This window comes from Emydura macquarii, unplaced genomic scaffold (assembly GCF_026122565.2).
Source record: "Emydura macquarii macquarii isolate MOO-44397 ecotype Brisbane River unplaced genomic scaffold, CSIRO-AGI_Emac_v2 contig_554, whole genome shotgun sequence".
NCBI classification, from domain to species: domain Eukaryota; kingdom Metazoa; phylum Chordata; order Testudines; family Chelidae; genus Emydura; species Emydura macquarii.
Window position 1 is genome coordinate 3216810 of NW_027130691.1, and position 16927 is coordinate 3233736.

At 50.2% G+C, this 16927-nt stretch overlaps 1 protein-coding gene across 1 annotated transcript in view; it reads right to left on the reverse strand.

Moving 5' to 3' along the window:
- Nucleotides 1-264: 264 nt before the first annotated feature.
- The window catches only part of MVK (mevalonate kinase), a 63485-nt gene continuing 46822 nt past the window's right edge, over nucleotides 265-16927 (reverse strand). The window contains exon 12 of the transcript XR_010918205.1: nucleotides 265-466. The gene's annotated coding sequence lies outside the window, so the exon portion shown is untranslated. The remainder of the gene's footprint in view (nucleotides 467-16927) is intronic.

The following is a 16927-nucleotide window of genomic DNA, read 5'->3' on the forward strand; positions in this document are numbered from 1 at the left end:
CAGCATTTAGGTTGTGCTGTTGAAACGTCTTTGAAGTTCCATGAATTGCTAAGGTAATTGAATAAAAATAATAACTACAAAAAGAGAGAGAAAAAGAAAGACTCTGCCCTCTCAACCTAAATCCTAATGAAATCACCTTACCACACTGAACAGAGTGACAGCCAGGCACTGGATTTCTGCATATTCCAGTAATCCTAAACCTATTAGCGGGGAGACACCATATGAACCATGTTACGGATTAAGACCAAAAAAGGCTCAAACAAAAACAGAAACATCCCTTTAATTCCTGTGGAGAAAGTGCATCATCCTCTCCTCTGGGTCTGCGCCAAAATGTCTAGGAGAAAATGTCCAGTGGATGCTTTCCAGCTGATGGCTCCTACGCGTCTGTCTGCTAGCAAGTGGATTCAGGGTCTCTGCTTCATGGGACATAGCATCCTGACATCAGGGCTGTTGTAGAAAGTAAGAGCTGCAAAACAATGTAAAACAAACATGCAAAAATGTTAACTAACTTAAGCTGTTTAAGGTTGCATCCCACAGACAAAAGACACCAGAAGATATCAGTACACAGTGAAGAAACCCCAGGCAACAAGAAAAGAAAAATGAAGTACTTTATACATAACAGACTGGTCTGGTATACACCTCAGTATACCACATATGGACAATCAGCTAGAAAACCACGAGCTGGATCAGGTTAATAGGTCATTTAATTTGAATTTGGCTGCTCTGTAAAAGCAACTATATTATTACTGTATTATTTCGCTGCATTGTTGCATTATTGCTGTACGCCATTTACAATGTGCATAGCATTGCTAAATCGTTTCACCAACCCCCAGGTAAAAATTAACAAACTAAGGGCAGCAAACGACATAATGGCAAGGAAAAAACAAACTGGATTAAAAAAAAGAAAAGGATTCAGTTACACGTAACTACAGACTAACCCCCCTGTTAGTACTGGTCATAACTGAGGCACATGTTACTCAAAACAATCTTGATCTGTGTCTGGGCACCACTATTAAATCCTGACACAGCAATTGAATGAATTGGTTACTGTCCATTCAGTCAGCATCTATACAAAAACAACTGGATCTACATCAACTTCTGGTATCTCATAGAGCAATGCAACCAATGGGACAGGGAAGCTAGCCGTTCCTGTTTTCTGCCCAGCAAAGCTTACCGGCGGGTAATAGCCAGCAGGAACGGTAACTTACAACATGGATGGACAGAACAGGGTAAGTAACTAATCACAAGGAATTCATATATAAAGACCTCATTTGTAATGTCACTACTCCAAGTTTCTGTTTTACTTCTTACATACATAGCACTGCAGTATATACTGTAATAATGCCTATCCCAGAACTTGGAAAATATTTAGCCTACTACTAATGATAATCCAGATGGCAACTGTAATTGCCCTAACAGAAATATGTTGCTATCTGTGGTACCAAAGTGAAAGGGTCAAACTATAACACCAGATTGAAAAAGGAAATATAAGGTGGTGTTATATGTACACATACGTCCTACACCCATATATACACACACATATATATCTACACACCATATCCATATTAGCCATATGCACATTAATTATCTGGGAGTGACCCAAGACTCAATCAGAAAACGACATTCCTCAATCAAAGTCCTGGACCTAACATTCCCAAGCCCGCCATAAGGGAGTACTCAAAATTGGCCAGTAAAGTCCGTCCATCAGTCGGACGAGGGAACGTGCAGACTAAGGGACAGATGGGGCATGACTGTGTGGATGGAAACAAAAGGGTGACCACAGAAGAGAGGTTAGCCCACTGGGTTACCTTCAGTCTATACACTAGGCTTTTCCGGGACGATGGGTAAACATCCTCCCCATGAAAAGACAAAAAGTGGGGGAATGTAGTAGAAGGTAAACATCCTACCAGGCCAGACTAAGGGACCCATGAAAAGACAAAAAGTGGGGGAATGTAGTAGAAGGTGAGAGCTTGGAACAAGAGGCCTAGCATACCAGGCCAGGAATGAGACCTAGTGGAATAGGCCAAGACAGAAGGCCTAAGTTGAAAGATTGGCCAAGCCTGTTACAAAGCCAAGTTAGCAGGAGTCAGGCTGTGACCTTACAACCGCACAGAAACTGGCAAGAAGTGAGCTGATACTGTAAACACCCATATTTCCAAAACAGAAGCAGGTGTAAGAGTCTAAAAATACACGTCAGAAACAGGTGCCAGGATATCCTACCACCAAAGAGATAACAAGAGTCACCTGACCCCATCCAGTGACACTTTAATGGATAGAAATGTCTTCTTAATACGATGAATAGAGATGTTTTGCCCGAACCATGCAGTGCAAGGGTATGGGTAATATCGGACTATGCCAAGAGGGTGACAACTACCTGCATCGAAGGGGCTGAACGAAACTGTCTGTAACAGAGGGAACAACTTTGTCCGGCCAAGGGGATAATGGAGAGTCCCGCCGTTAACTGAGCTGTTCCATTGCTAAAGGGCACTCATACAAGTGTACTTGTAAGATATAGGTCGCTTATCATTGTGCTCCACTGCAACAAACCTGGCCCGGTGCCTTCGCTGCTCAGCGGATCCGTGGTCGAGTCGATATTTTCGATCGTGAGCGCTGTCTCGGTTACTGCGCGAAGCCAAGACAACACAAACACGGGGACACGCGCACGCAGCCACAACCGACAAGCACTAAATGCCAGCTGACAACAAGGGTGAATGCATTACGGGATGCAAACTGCATCACAGCTCCTTGCAATGGCATCTTTGAGATTGTCCAACATCCTACAAGTCCCTAGCTCAAAAGCAGCAGAGATTGCCCAGCAAATTCAGGCCCCTCCTGTAGAACCAGCAGGGATGATGACTCCGCTATGACTGTAGGGATGTTTAGAGTGTGCCTAATTGACATTATATGATGCACCAACCCTGCGGGAGGACAACAAGAGACCTACTCCTAACATGGATCTTCCGCCAGCACACATGGCCAAGAAGCAGCATATCACAGCCACATGTGGCAGATCCAGCTGGAGAGAGGCGTTAGCATTTAGCCCCCACCAGCAGGTTCCTATTCCAGTGCAACGAATGTGGCCCAGAGGGCGGACCCCACCATGACTATATTAACCTCTTAGAGCGAGCAGCGATCACAGCTCTTCCAAAGCTAGCTGTCCAGGACACTTGTGTCACCATGTGGGATGACTGTCTCCTATAACACGCTAGAAATCTGGCTCAGCTCCTCTAGCGGGAGCAAACGTGAAGGCAGCGCCATAAACTCTACACTATTCTATTCAATAGCGGTTCTGATGCTGCACTCCTCGCCGTAGTATCTGAGCGCCCTCCCGCAGCGCATTAAGCAACGTGATATCTGCGTGTTACATATTCCAGGATAGCTTGTTTTTCTCAGAGAAGGCAAGCTGAACCAGGGCACCTTGCACTTCGAGCGGAAGCGGGGGAGGTTTGTGATAGCTCTTAGTTTCTGGGGGAGCCCGTTCCACAGCCTAGGACTAGCCTCCTGAGAAAGCTGTGTCTCCTGCGTCAAGGATGAGCTTTACCCTTATGCAGGGAGCTCCCCTGTGCCAGAGGAGAGGCGTTATCAACCACAGTCCTCATCCCTGAGATTCAGGCACTCTCTTAGATACCATGGAGCACCTGGAAGGTAAGGAGCAAGACCTTGAACTTGACGGGCTAGTCTAGACAGGTGTGATGCGTTCCCTTTAGCCAGCATTGCTGAGGAGACGCGTGGCGGCGCTCTGGGCCAGCTGCAGTTTCCTAAGCACTGAAGCATCACGCCCAGGTATATCGCACAGCTGTCGACCGGCCGAGAGGTGATGAGGGCGGGAATAACTGCAGGACCAATGATTCCCATCGGTGCCCCTGCATACACTGCATCCGCGCGGGGTGCTATGGACAGAACACAGCCAGGTTAGGCAGCCAGAGCGCACTGTAACAGCGCATTGGACAGGTTAGGACAGGAGGCGAAGTAGCGTTTTGTATCCAGCTGAAACTGGAGGGGGAGTTTAGGCCGACGGCCTGTAATTTGCTAGCTGGAATTTGCCCAAGTCACCACAGCTAATGGCCTTGCTCCCATGAAAAATGTCTTGGGATTAATCCACATGTGGTCAGGCCCTCGATTTTCTCTCTCATCTGGAAGATGGCACTTCCAGCAGTGCAGCAACCCCTCCCACCAGGCTGGGACACTGGCATCCTGTTTTTAATGCATTAGCATGGTAGAAAATACTTTGTTAGCACTTTCCTTGGGACTAATTTGGCCTACAATAATGACAGAGGCTTTCCAATTACCTTGCTGTGTGCAGATATTAATGGAGATGTTAATTTTACATAAGTGCCTCTTTCCACCCTCAGAAAAACATGATTATTTCAAATGGGTTTTAGAATCAAAATGAGAAGAGCTCACCAATTCCAGCGCGCTGGCACCAAGCGCAGCACGGCTCAGGCTGAAGGGTGAGTGGGTAGCTGAGTAGGTGGATGGATTTGAACTTTGATTGTTTGGAAGGCGCTCCTGATGAGAAACTAACCTCGGCAAGTTAGAACTCCCTGCACAGGGATAGAATCGTCTGGCAAATCAAAGCTGGGTGTATGCTCCAGAAAGGCTAATAAGTGTAACGCTCTTCAGACACCAGCTGGCACCCAGCTAGCCTTTCAGAGCCGGGGGGTTTATTTTGTCAGGATTGGCTTCACAAGAAACAGAGCAATTTCCAGCAGGGTCCCCTGGCGGGGAGTATTCTCGTAGTGCTCTGACGATGATTGTGAAACATGCTATGTATCCCTGACTCCCATCACGATTCCGCTCCTGAAAACAGTGCATTGATGCAATCAGACCCTGGAGCCACATTCATTCCCTGCAGCTCTGTTGAAGTTGACAGGCTAGCATCCACTCACTCTGGGGCCCCGTTTGATCCTTCCACACACAAAGAACCAGTCCAACATAGCCCATTTAGCGCTTTCCACACTCTTGAACTGAGGTCCTACTCAGATGGTATCCGCGCATGTCTAAGGCTGAGACTGGAGAAGATTTCCTGGCCTGTTCTGCTTACAGACAAATAACAATTTCACCTGGTGCAAATGAATTCTCACCATCCTGCAGACCTGGGCGTACAAAGTGAGCCCTGAAGAAAGCTTTCCTTCGTATTCATCTCAGCTTTATTCCATCTTCCTGGCAGTGGCTGCTCTCCTGCAGCTGCATGCTCAGCAGAGCAGAAAACCAGACCCCGGCACCCAACACACATCTGGTAATGCTGCAACGTTGCCAACCCCAAAGGTTCCAAAATCACGAGTCCGGCTCTCCAAAAATCATGAGATTGGCTTTAAAATCACCAGGTTATGTAAAAATATTAGATTTGCTGTTCTGTTTATTTGCCTTCTGCTTTTTGACTCTTTAGTGTGGACTGGGGTCACATTTTGAAACTTCCTCCAGAGCCACGAGGGCTAGAAACTTACTTTTTCTTTAAGAATGAAGGCTGGAATCATCACAGATCCACCTGACTCCAGGGGCTGGGGCTTTAGGGAAAACAACAATTATCATGAGACTCATGACAAAATCATGAGAGCTGGCAACAGTGACTCTTCTGTTCTTAAACGGGAGACCTCCAAGGAGCACCTGTGTGCTATAGGACGTGATTGGATAAGTGCACCTACAAGTGGTGCACCAATGCCCTAGCATGGGGACAGACAGAGCTGGGTCCAGTGGGGCGGGGGAGTGAGAGAGAGAATGCATTTTGGATGGAGCTGCTGCTAGATACTTGGAGTTTGGGGCTTTCCTTTCTAACTGGAGCGAACTCTCCCCCTCTCAGCTGATTCGCACATCGCTCTGGCCTGGGGCAGGTGCTGAGCCTCACTGGGTGTCGGTGCCTGAATGCAGGCGGCAGACACCAAGAAAGTCCCCGGCTGTAGCCCTGCCGTGAGAGCTGGGTGAAGGGTTGGCCACAGGACGGAGCAGCACAGTGGCGTGGAGAAGGGCAGGATGCAGTGAGTGCGTGGAACCGTGCTGCCCATCTGGGCCCAGCTCCAGAAATGCCTATTTCCTTCTCTCCAGGAGCGAAACGGCAGCCCCTGCCCATCTGTTTTCAAGGGAGCAGAGTGCATTCTAGCGCTGCTAATAAGGGCTGCATCGCAATCCCTGCACGAGCCTCTACTTAGCCACCCAAGAGGTGCAGAGCAGGCAGCGGCAATGGGAGCTACTCGCACCTGACTCATGCACCCCACACAGCCCTGAACCCTGAGCAGGAGGGTCGGTCTCCAGGGCCCAGTCAGTGATAGCGGTGTCTGCGATGTGCCCATTCAACCACACCACTTACAAGTCGGGCCCTTTTCGTGGCAGTCAAATTGTTGTGAAAATCTGGCCGTCAGTGTCATGATGAGGGCTGGGCACTTTGGAAAACCTGGCCCCAGATGTGGTTGAAAATCTGGCCCTAGGTGGGTGAGCCTGCCATAGTGACTCGCGTTCTGTTCTCCAACCCGTCTGCGCTGCAGACACCCATGTGTGAGAAGGGCGCCGAGATCCTCTGCTGAAAGCGGCAGGCTGAGTACAAAGCAGCGCCACTATCCCCAGCCCAGGACAGTCCAGCCCAGCCCTGCGGAAGTTCCCAGGGCAGCACGGTCTCTGGTCCGTCGGGCCCACCAATTGGCTAGGCTCTGAACTGAGCCCGCTCAGCCTGGGCATAGACGGAGGGGAACAAGGCAAGCGCTGTCCTTGCTGGCAATGCAGGAGATAAACCTGCAGCTGGGGGACTGTATCCTGGGATTAGAGGAGGGAGAAGAAATCTGTTCCTTGCGCGAGTTCAGGGAATGCTGCCTGGAATGGCGGGGCTCCCGCAGGAACACATCCCAGGCTAGGTTCCAAAACAACAAACAGCACTGGCCAGGAAAACAGCCGGATCCACCAGCATTACCGCTGTGCTGGCGCTGGCTGTATGGGGGCACATCCCATAACTAAGGCCCTGCCCCAAGGAGCTTACAATGGAACCTGGACAAATACAGAAGGGCACCACATCAGCGCATGTAGCAATTAATAGTTACACGGTGCAGATGATCAGAGTCAAGAGCAGACAGAATCCCAGAGATGATCAGCACTGGGGCGCCAAGCAGGAGGGGGCTTTACGGAAGGACACACTTGTTCTTTTTTTTTTAAGAGACCTTTTAAAAGTAGCAATCCCAGGTGTGCAAAGAGGGGCATCTGGCTATGATTGTTTACAACCGCCCCTTTAAAAAGAAACGCTCCATGAATGGTCCATAATACTGGAGGGTGACTCTCACCCGCAGTACAAAACGGAATGATTACTTCCTGGAGAATGCTGTGCGTTCGGGCCCCTTCTTTTTGCCAGGTGAGGGCGATGTGCATCAAAGGCACCGGTGTCTGCCAGGAGCTGGAGCGATCCCAAAGTTCAACGCTTGGGACATCACCTTACGCAGAGCTCGCTCTTCAACCCCAGCCTTATTTTTCTTTTAGTTTCGTTTTTTCCCCCAGAAAGCTCCTGAGCCCCTCAACGATTTCCCGGGGCTTTTGTTCACTAAAAGCGAACTGAGCCCTGAGCAAGCGATGGCTCTCCAGGATGGCTCGATAATAAGGGGAATGTATCAGGAGGTTTTTTGGCTCTGCTCCTCCATTATGTCTAATTGCCATTTCCACCTTCCGAGCCGGTGGCATGCTGGCTTCCCAGGCTCCTGTTCCTTAATTGCACTCACCTGTAACGTGCCGGACCATTCACTGCCACCCGAATGAGAACTGCAACATCCATCTCGCAAACATCACCGTCGAAAACATGGGCTTCTCCATTTCCGCACAGACGTGAAGGGCACTTCCGGCCATGAGGGGGAGGAGGAGGAGGAAGTAGGGCCGATCTCTGTCCAGACCTCATTTTAGTTCCTGTTGTTGGTCTTTCCTCCAGTCAGGGGGGAGGATGAACTGACCGGAACCGGGGGACACAAACGTTAACCCCGGCACCCAACTTTTCTGAGATTTAAGAGCATCTGCTTCACCACTCAGCCCTTCCCCTCTGGGCCAGCAGCTCGCAGCAGGACTCTGGAGAGTCGATGTGTCCAGAAAACTTCCTGAGGCTGAGACTGATTTGACAGTGGGACTGTTTCCCCCCGGGGATGGCCTGATGCTTGGGATGTAGACTGTGAGCAGCAGCCCTGCCTTCCCCTGTGGCTGGAATAGGGCCAGCGGGTGGAGGCAGGGCCAGGGCATTTGTCAGCGACGAGCTGAGGGAGCTGATCTCAGCCCCGGCACAGACGGTACCCAACGGGTAACGCTGGCGAGGGGATGTACTGCCTGTCAAAGTGCTCCACTGCCAGCCTGGGGACTGGACACTGCCCTTCAACACCGGAGAGCCGCCAGCCGGTGTCGTGCCAGATTGTGCTACCCGTAAATTACCGGCATGGAGCCGTTTCTGCCACTACAGGCTGGGATTAGTGAAAGCTGACAACCCTCTGGGTCGCCTGACGTAGCCTAGCTCCTCCAATCTGGATTCTCTCCCAGCCAGGTGAGGAGACCCAAGCAGAAGTAAAACACGCAGGGCTTCATTCTCCTCCCCCACCTCTTTTATACGCAGGTAACTCCACCGGAGTGACTTCTGGTTTATCCCAGTGTGCACGGGGAATCAGGCCAGTGGATCTGCCTCCCGATCCAGGCCCAAGGTATTCCCTGGAGAGAACCCACCCCCGCTTCCGCAGGATCTCAGCTTGTCGGTGTCGACGCAAAATTAAATGTTTAGCCTTGATGGCTGGGAGGGAAACCCTCTGCGCCTGTGCCCACGCAGGGCAGCCTGCCTGAGTCTTTGCACCCAGCTGGCAACATGCTCAGGGAAGCGTGAACTGCTGCTTCTCACGCTGCCCCTAACGACGCCCGTCTGAGTATCAGCGCGGTGAACTCTCTCCCTGCTGGTCATTTGAGCGGACACACCCAGCCCGCGCACTGCGTCCAGCCATCGGCGCTAGAGTCGGCGGTGGACACAAGCCGCATGGAGCACCCCCTGGCCAGGTCTCCTGCCCCTTTCTCCCCTTTCATGTCCTGGACCATCCGTTTTCTCACTCTGTTTTCTGGTCTGGGGCAGAGACGTCCTGCAGGAGCCCCTGGCTCTTGACTCCCCTGCCGGCAGGTCCATGAGCTGCACACAGGTGGGCACTGAGCACCGATGAGCTCAGGGTAAATGCTTCGCTAGCTAACGGGCCCCAGTTCAGACGTGCGGTTCAGACAGACGGACGCTCGGGTCTTTGCAGCCAGGCCTCTAGGCGAATTCCCATCCCAGTACAAACTTGTAACACGGGCTCCCTCCCACACACACATACCCATGGGGGCTGCAGCCTGGGCTGGGCCCCCCAGGGCCTCCGAGCCCCGGTAAAGTGTACCCTTTGTCCCCCCGTGTCGGCAGGAGAGGTGTTGCCTTCCCTAAGCCTGCCCTGGGGAGTCCACGGGAGACGGAGGAGTTGCCTTACACCTCCCGCCTGGGGGGTGGAGCAGCAGTTTAGCTCAGGCCCATTTGCCCCTGGGGCAGGGCCAGAGTCACAAGGCGAACGGGGAGGATCCCCAGTCTGGCGCCAATGAATTCCATGAGGCGCCCTCCGTTGGCAGCATGGCTGGGCCCAGCCCATGTGTAACAGCTGGCTGTGACGCCCCAGCAGGAGGGGATGGCTGGGTATCTGCAGCCCCTGCGTGACTGGCAGACAGAGGGGCGGCAGGATTGCAGCCCGGGGCCCGCAGCCGTGGCTGGGTAACACCGGGCGGGGGAGGGACGCCCCATGTTTAGAGGGATCTACATAGATTTGCTTTGCTTTCTCGCTCTCTCTCTCTCTCTCTCTTTTTTTTTTTCAAATTTAAACTTCTCTCCAGAATAATGCAATAAAGACATGAAGCACCTAATTTTCATTGGGGGACAACAGAGGCAATGGTATATTTACCCAGTCATACCATTATGAAATCCTACAATTAAGGCTTCAATCAGATAAATGCAATTACATAATACGATCTTATACGATATAATTAAAAACATCTGCAATCAAACTGAAGCCGATGGTACAGTAATCCTTAATCAGAAATTACCCACCAGCGGCTCCAGTCTGAAGGCGCAGTGCTGGAGTCCCAGCAGACCATGAGGAGACATTCAGTTGGGAAACCAAGCGGCTGAATCCAGAGGGAAGAGACCATGAAGGTTAATTTGTAGAAAACAAACCGAAACACCTGTCGCAAACCAGACAAACCCAGCCCCGGTGCACTCAGAGGAGCTGCCCCCACCCCAGATTCTGCTTTCGCTAGCACTGATGTGGAGTCAATGGCGTCACTTGGGATTTAAATGGCAGAATTTGGCTCTTGTGTTTCAATAGGTAGTAACAGGAAGAGCAAATCAGGCTGACACACTGTAGCTACGGGATGCACAGTGGCAGGACAATTGCTTTACACCAGAGCTGCCCAGACTTTGCAACGTCGTGCACGTCATTGGCAACTTGCAAGGAGTCCAAGGGCCAGGGTTAATTGGCATCCTAATGTACCTTCATTACAAATAAATGCATCCAACCTTAGTGTTGGCTGGGACTCTTCCAGCTCCCAACGACGAGCAAAGAACTGCCTGTTGCTGGGAGTTCCCAGCAATGAAAACCTGCGGTTGATTAGTTCTGCCTTCGCCCTCCAGCTGCAGGAGGCACGGCAGGACAGTGTCAGCTTGTCTTTGACACTGGTGCCACTCGACGGGCACCCCAGAAATTGGACTCCCGCATCTTTTTTTATTTAAAAAAAAGTCTCAAGTAATTCAAAGCAGTGGATCATGCTGCATTTCCTCCAGTCCATCGAAAAATTCAGTCCCAGGCTGCCCAGGCTGACACGAGCCTATGTCCCAGTGAATGACACAGATCAGTAGAGAATCAGGATCTCCTTCACTGGCAGAAGGCAGAGAGGAAGGAGTCATGGAACTGCCGGAACCCTGCAGACTTTTCCAAAACACGGACAGAAATCACAGATTCTGCATGAATTTCCTTACACTAGAAAAGCCCAGAGAGAGCACGTCTTAGAAACGCTTTGATGCGGGAGCCTTCTATTGCCTTCCTGCCTTCTGTAATGTCTTCTTCTGTGAGACAAAATGAAATGGGAAAGATCCAAGAGAGATGGATGCTCCTCTGACACATTCACTTATTAAACCGATCAGTAAATACCTGTAAGAAGTTCCCCAGAATGAATGCTCTCGCTCTTTTTCTCTGAGGCAGAAAAGAGAGAATCTCAATTTGCAGAGAGAACACTTGAAAGGCACCGTAGAAAGATCTTTCAAACCTCAGACATAAAAGTAGGCAACAATGTTAACAACAACCAAATAAGTCGACTGAAAAACCAACAGGCAATGCAGGAGCAATGGCCAGGCCACTGTTCTAACGTGCATGTCTTCCAAAGCCAACAAGACTGAGCTCCCAGAGTGCAAAGGGAAGTCTGCAAGGTAACTGAAGTGAGTTTAACTGAAAAATTAAAGGCAATGCACAAAGTCATCATGGATGAGCCACTCCAGACGTCAGAGTGAGCAGGGAATACTCCCACCATCCATCACGGCAGCGGAAGGAGTCTGGAAGGACGCAGGTAGACTGCAGGAAGAGATTTCTCCTCTGTATGGCTTACTCCCTGCTGCTTCCAGTTCCTCCCATTTAGATCCCCCCAAGTACCGCCAGCTATATCGACAGCCAAGTCATTACCACCCCCGTGCTCGTCAGCCCCCACCTGGAAATGGCCAAGTGCTTCCAGCTGAGCCTGCAGCTTCCTCAACCTCAGTGATCAGGGTGCTGCTCTGTTCTCCGGCGAGGAGGAACACGCACGCACACCCTGCTCTCTCCAGGGCCAGGAAGACTCCATTTCCCAGTGCACAGTGTGGGGAAGCAGGAACCTGTCCGGCTCCACTCTGCATTTTCACCAGGGCCCGGCAGGGAGTGATTAAGACTCAGTGCCCAGCCCCTGGCTCTGGGCCCAGACCCCTGCTGGCTAGTACCGAACGAAGACAAATGGGATGGATGGCACATTAGCATCCACTAATGAATCTCCCTCAACGGGGACTGGTGGAGAAACATCCTGACACTCCAGGCCGAGAAGCGGCGATGAAGCTCCTCTCGCATCACGACTCTTCCAGGAACGACGCTGGGAAGCAGAGCAGGACCGGCTGAGCACGGACGCTGCTGTGAGGCTGCAGGGAGAGCTCTTGGAAGAGATGAATTTCAGGAATAACTGGGCACCACAGAGATCCAGCCCCAGGAATGGGGTGGGGACCCTCTCACCTCCAGACCTAGCCGCGTGGCTCTGCCCCAGGTCACGGGGACTAGAAGCGCTGACCATCAGACAGACAGCCTGTATCTAACGGATTGGTGGGTCACGCCCGCTAGACCCCAGTGGACAAGTATCCAGGCCAGAAAGTCACCAGCATGAATTCTCCTCCTTGCGGGCAGGCTCAGCAGAGAGGCCAACGAGACTGAGCGTCCCGCTTGCAATTAACTGTGGGCCTTTCAAGCCGGGGTCGGTGCACATCAGCAGCGCAGCAGTGGTGGAAGCTTGCCTGGGCTTATGCTGCCGTTACTGTGGGTAGGTGCACGGACATCAGCCTGAAGGGGGAAAAGAGCCAGAGGTTCCTTTAATTCCATAAGGGACGTGGCTATTACCCATCTCTTTGACTTGGCGGGCGCTCCTGGTGACGGGTGGCAGTACAAAACCTGAAGGCATGGATGGATGGATAGACAGACAGACAGACAGACTGACTGACTGATCTTTAATTGGTGTGAAGCTGGGACACAGACTCAAAAAGTCGCCCGCCTTCCCCATTCCCGACCCCACCCAAAGGTGAGCTACGCAATTGTCCATGCAAGCAAGATGCAGTGTCCTGCAGGTTTAGGGATGAACAGCAAGTGGCGACCACGTGGAAAAAGACGGCAATTGGCTAGCGGGAGTCCCGGCATATACATGACAGAAAAGCCCGGCTGGCTGGCAACGTGCTGGAGATCATTTCTGGTGCAATGGAGATCTTCCGGAGTCCGTCGCTAACCTTGACAACCTCAGCGCCGTGCTGCAGTAGGTGAGAGAGATTCTGGCCATTCATTTCATCCCTAACATGCCCTCCGTCGGTTGCACGTGGAGGTTCATCGGACAAATGAGTCCCTGAGCTATTCATAACCAATTTGGGGCAACTCTAATGGAGCGTTGCAGGAGGGCACTGTCACAAAATCAGCATCTCTAGCTTTTCAGATGAATGCGTCAGCTCTGCCTCTAGCTTTCTGGCTGATAAACTCCACAGATCTGCCTTGGCATTCATCTTGCAGGGAGACCATTACCGTGCAACACAGCACAAGTGGGAGCAGTCACCGGTACAAAATTATACTGGCTATTACAGGCAGTGAAAGGTGGGAGGGAGAAGGGAGAGAAAGGGAACGCGGCGTGCATTTGCAGAGGGTTAACCTTGACAAAGGAGCCTGCTAAAGACTCCCACAGACTTTGCAAACAGATTGCTTTAAAAAAAAAAAGAGGTCAGGTTTGGAGCCCGCCAGGCTTGAAAGGACCCTTTTAATCATAAAAGTCCAGCAAACTTCTAAGGAATCGGCGTCTTGATCTGGTGCAACGCGCTGCAAAGAGCTACTGCAGAACCAGAGAAGAGACTGGAGATTAAAGTTGAATACACTGGAGGGAACAAGGGCAGGCTGGCCTCATCTCCACAGCCACGCTGTAACACAATCTCCTTCCAGTTTGCGGAGTGAAGGCCTCCTTCTGTTGCTCCGGCTGAGAGATCACTGGTCTGAAATAGCCTGTCCGCTTTCAAGTAAGTTGATTTCTGATTAGCAAAAGAGCAGAAACAGGCTGTTCTCTGCTTCCCGCAGCAGGCAGCCTGGCGGTCATGGTGCCTACAGAAAGCACTTGCGATTCTATCAGGGCAATGCTAATTACAGGTCGGCTATGTGGAGGCCATACGTGTAAGATAAGAGGGTGGGTAATGGTAGTGAGGGCCAGGACGTCGGGGTTCTATTCCTGGCTCTGCCGCTTACTGCACCAGCATGCAACAAGTGCACTGTGTCCCTCTCCCGTAGCACGGCTACTGCAGGATAAGTGCCTACTATAGCTTCCACTTAACGGAGTTACTCCTTTAGCACAAGTGGTAGAGCTCTATGCTTTGGTATGGAAGTTCCTGAATTCAGCCCCTTCTGGTGACCCATGGGTAAGTCTCTGGCTCTTAGTTTTCCCCAATCAGTAAAACAGCCACAGTCACGTTGACCATCTCACACAGCTGTTATGAGGCATAATGAGCAGATATAAGGTGCTTTGAGATCCTGTGTTAGAGAAGCCAGTCCACTGTTAATCGCTGGGTATAGTTATCCGGGGGTGTTGATCGGGCTGTCTGGTGCTGTCACAGACACCATGTCCCTGCACTGATGAGCAGTTGTTCTAATCAACCGCAGCCAAGTCAGGAAACAGGCCGTCGTGGAAAGAGAACGCGCTCCCACTTTGCACGCCTCTGCGTGCAGATTGTAGCAGGAGACCATTATCCTGGCACCAAAGCCACGTCGGCTGCCATCTCTTCATTAACATCATCATTAGGTATTGTTTTTGGAAGCTAAATCTAACATCGGCTTCTCTGTATTATTCCGAGGGCAAGTAACACCTGTTCCTGTCTCAGGAGCTGAATAAATTGCACATTTTGCTAGCAGATGTGCACACAATGAGAAGAGAAGCTGATAAACAAAACTGCATTCAGGCGAGGTACAGAACTAATTGTCAGTTGTAAAAAAAAAAAAAAAAAAGAAAGGCCTGCTCTTTTGGCCTTCGCATTTTGCATTTCCTCGCTTACCACCCCCTTGCCGCTCCCAGAGAACCGGACTGGCTTCATTACTGTTATGCTGCATCCCACGTCTGCCCAGCCCTTCAGACAAGGGCCTGGAGTCTGACCTCACTTGTGCTGGTGTAACTCCGTGAAGGTCACGCCAGTGTAAATGGAGACAGAATCTGATCTGAGAGCCCTCTCCGGAAGAGTTTACAAAGGACACAGACAACACTCAGCCATAGGCTGAGATGCAGTGGCAGCCTAGGCACCGGCCTGATGCTATTTAACCCTGCCACGCAGCTTGTTCCTTCCACACTTTTTCCTGTAGAAGTTTTAGGATCTATGCCCTGTTGACTATTTTCTTAGCACTGCTTTGACATTCAAACCAGGAGAAAGAGGACACCACGACAACCAGGGACTTGGGCAGCTAGTCTCTGAATCCTGATCTCTAGTCTTATGTTTTAAAGGCATTTGGCACTTCAGTGAGAAATGTCTCCCTCTGAGTTAGCTTCCTCCCTTGACCCTTCAGGGATTTTCAGTCTCAGCCCAATCAGCTTTTCAGCTGAGAGAGAACATCCTATGTGTCCCTAAGCAGCACGATAGCTTTGTGAGGAGCAGCTGGGGCACTGAGTAATAGCATTATGTTCTCCTAAAGGCCTCAAACACACAGGCCAAATTCATTTCTGATGCAGCTCCATCACTGGCATTGGAGGTGCACAATGACTGAATTTGCCCCTCAGAAGTGTAGTGTCAGCCCCCCTATTGTCAGCTCCAAAAGTTCAGAAATCATGAGTCAGGCTCCCCAAAATCAAGAGATTATCTTCAAAATCATGAGTTTTAAAAAATGTTGGGTTCTCATTTAATCACTTGATTCCAGGAGCTGGGACTTTAAGTCAAATACCAAATATCACGAGAGTCACAATAAAATAGCAAGAGTTGGCAACCCAAAAGACCCAAACCTTGAGTTTCCTTAACTAATAAAGAAGAGGGAACGGGGATAGTATTTACCCCAACATCAAAGGGACTATTTGCAATTTTATTTTTAATTTAGTGAAAACAACATTCTTAAAATTAAATATCCCCCTGCAACGCGGGAAACCCAGCACAGGATGGGCAGATTTTCAAAAGAGGTACCAAAACGAGCGGCCAGAGTTGATGCTGGACATTTTGATGGTCTAGGTGGTTACATGGGAGCTGAGCCTTTGTGAAAGTCTGGTCTGCGTTTTGCGTTAGTATAGGAGAACCTGGAAGTGAAATTGACCATAAACAGGAAGTTCACATCAACATTCAGCGCCCAAAAGTTACTGCACATGGTGAGAAGTGAATTTGACTTTCAGAAGTTCCATTTTAATCATTTACGGGGCTATTGGTCACACAGGGAAGGAGATGGTTCTTTACCAGTAAGATTTTTATCTTGAAAGTGTCCCTTTAAACTAGCCAGCCACTAGAAGAAAGAAAAAAAGAAAAAGCTCTTCCAATGTAATCTGAACAAGAGAGGAAAACAACAAAGAAATGAGAACTGCCCTGAGATTATTTGTATGTCTCCCCTATTTAGCCTGTCTCCCAGACCAGAACCAGTAAGGACCTTTACCTTTTCCCATAAAAAATAGCTTATGTGCGGATGAAAAGGCCCTGTTTATCTCAGAGAAAAGCACGGACGCTATTGAATCCTGTGCATGGAAAAAGCTTTTCTCTGCTAAAGTCAAGCTTTCCAAGAGGTCTTAATGAGGGATGGGTGCACCTTTCTCATGCCGGCTTGCTGCTCGTGGGACACTTCCTTCTGAATCCCTTGCACAAAAAGTGAGAGTTCTTAGCAAACGCAGTTTCCGTGTGATGAAGCTAGAAGCAAAGTGGAGAACAGCCAGAGAAGAGCAACAAAGAAAATTCAGGGCCCAGAGGGGCTGATTTAGGAGGAATGAGTTAAAAACCCCAAATAACCTGGATTGTAGTGCTTAGAACCCAAAGAAGTCCATGGGATGCCCTTGGAACCTCTGAAAATCAGACCCATAATGAGACAAATGCACCCCCAGTCTGACACAATTGACTTCATGATTGTACGTGATTCATAATGTATAGCTAAGCTAAGCAACACTGAAGTGGGTAAAGACATGATAACCATCTACAGGTACCCAAAGGGCGTAACACACCGACGAGGGA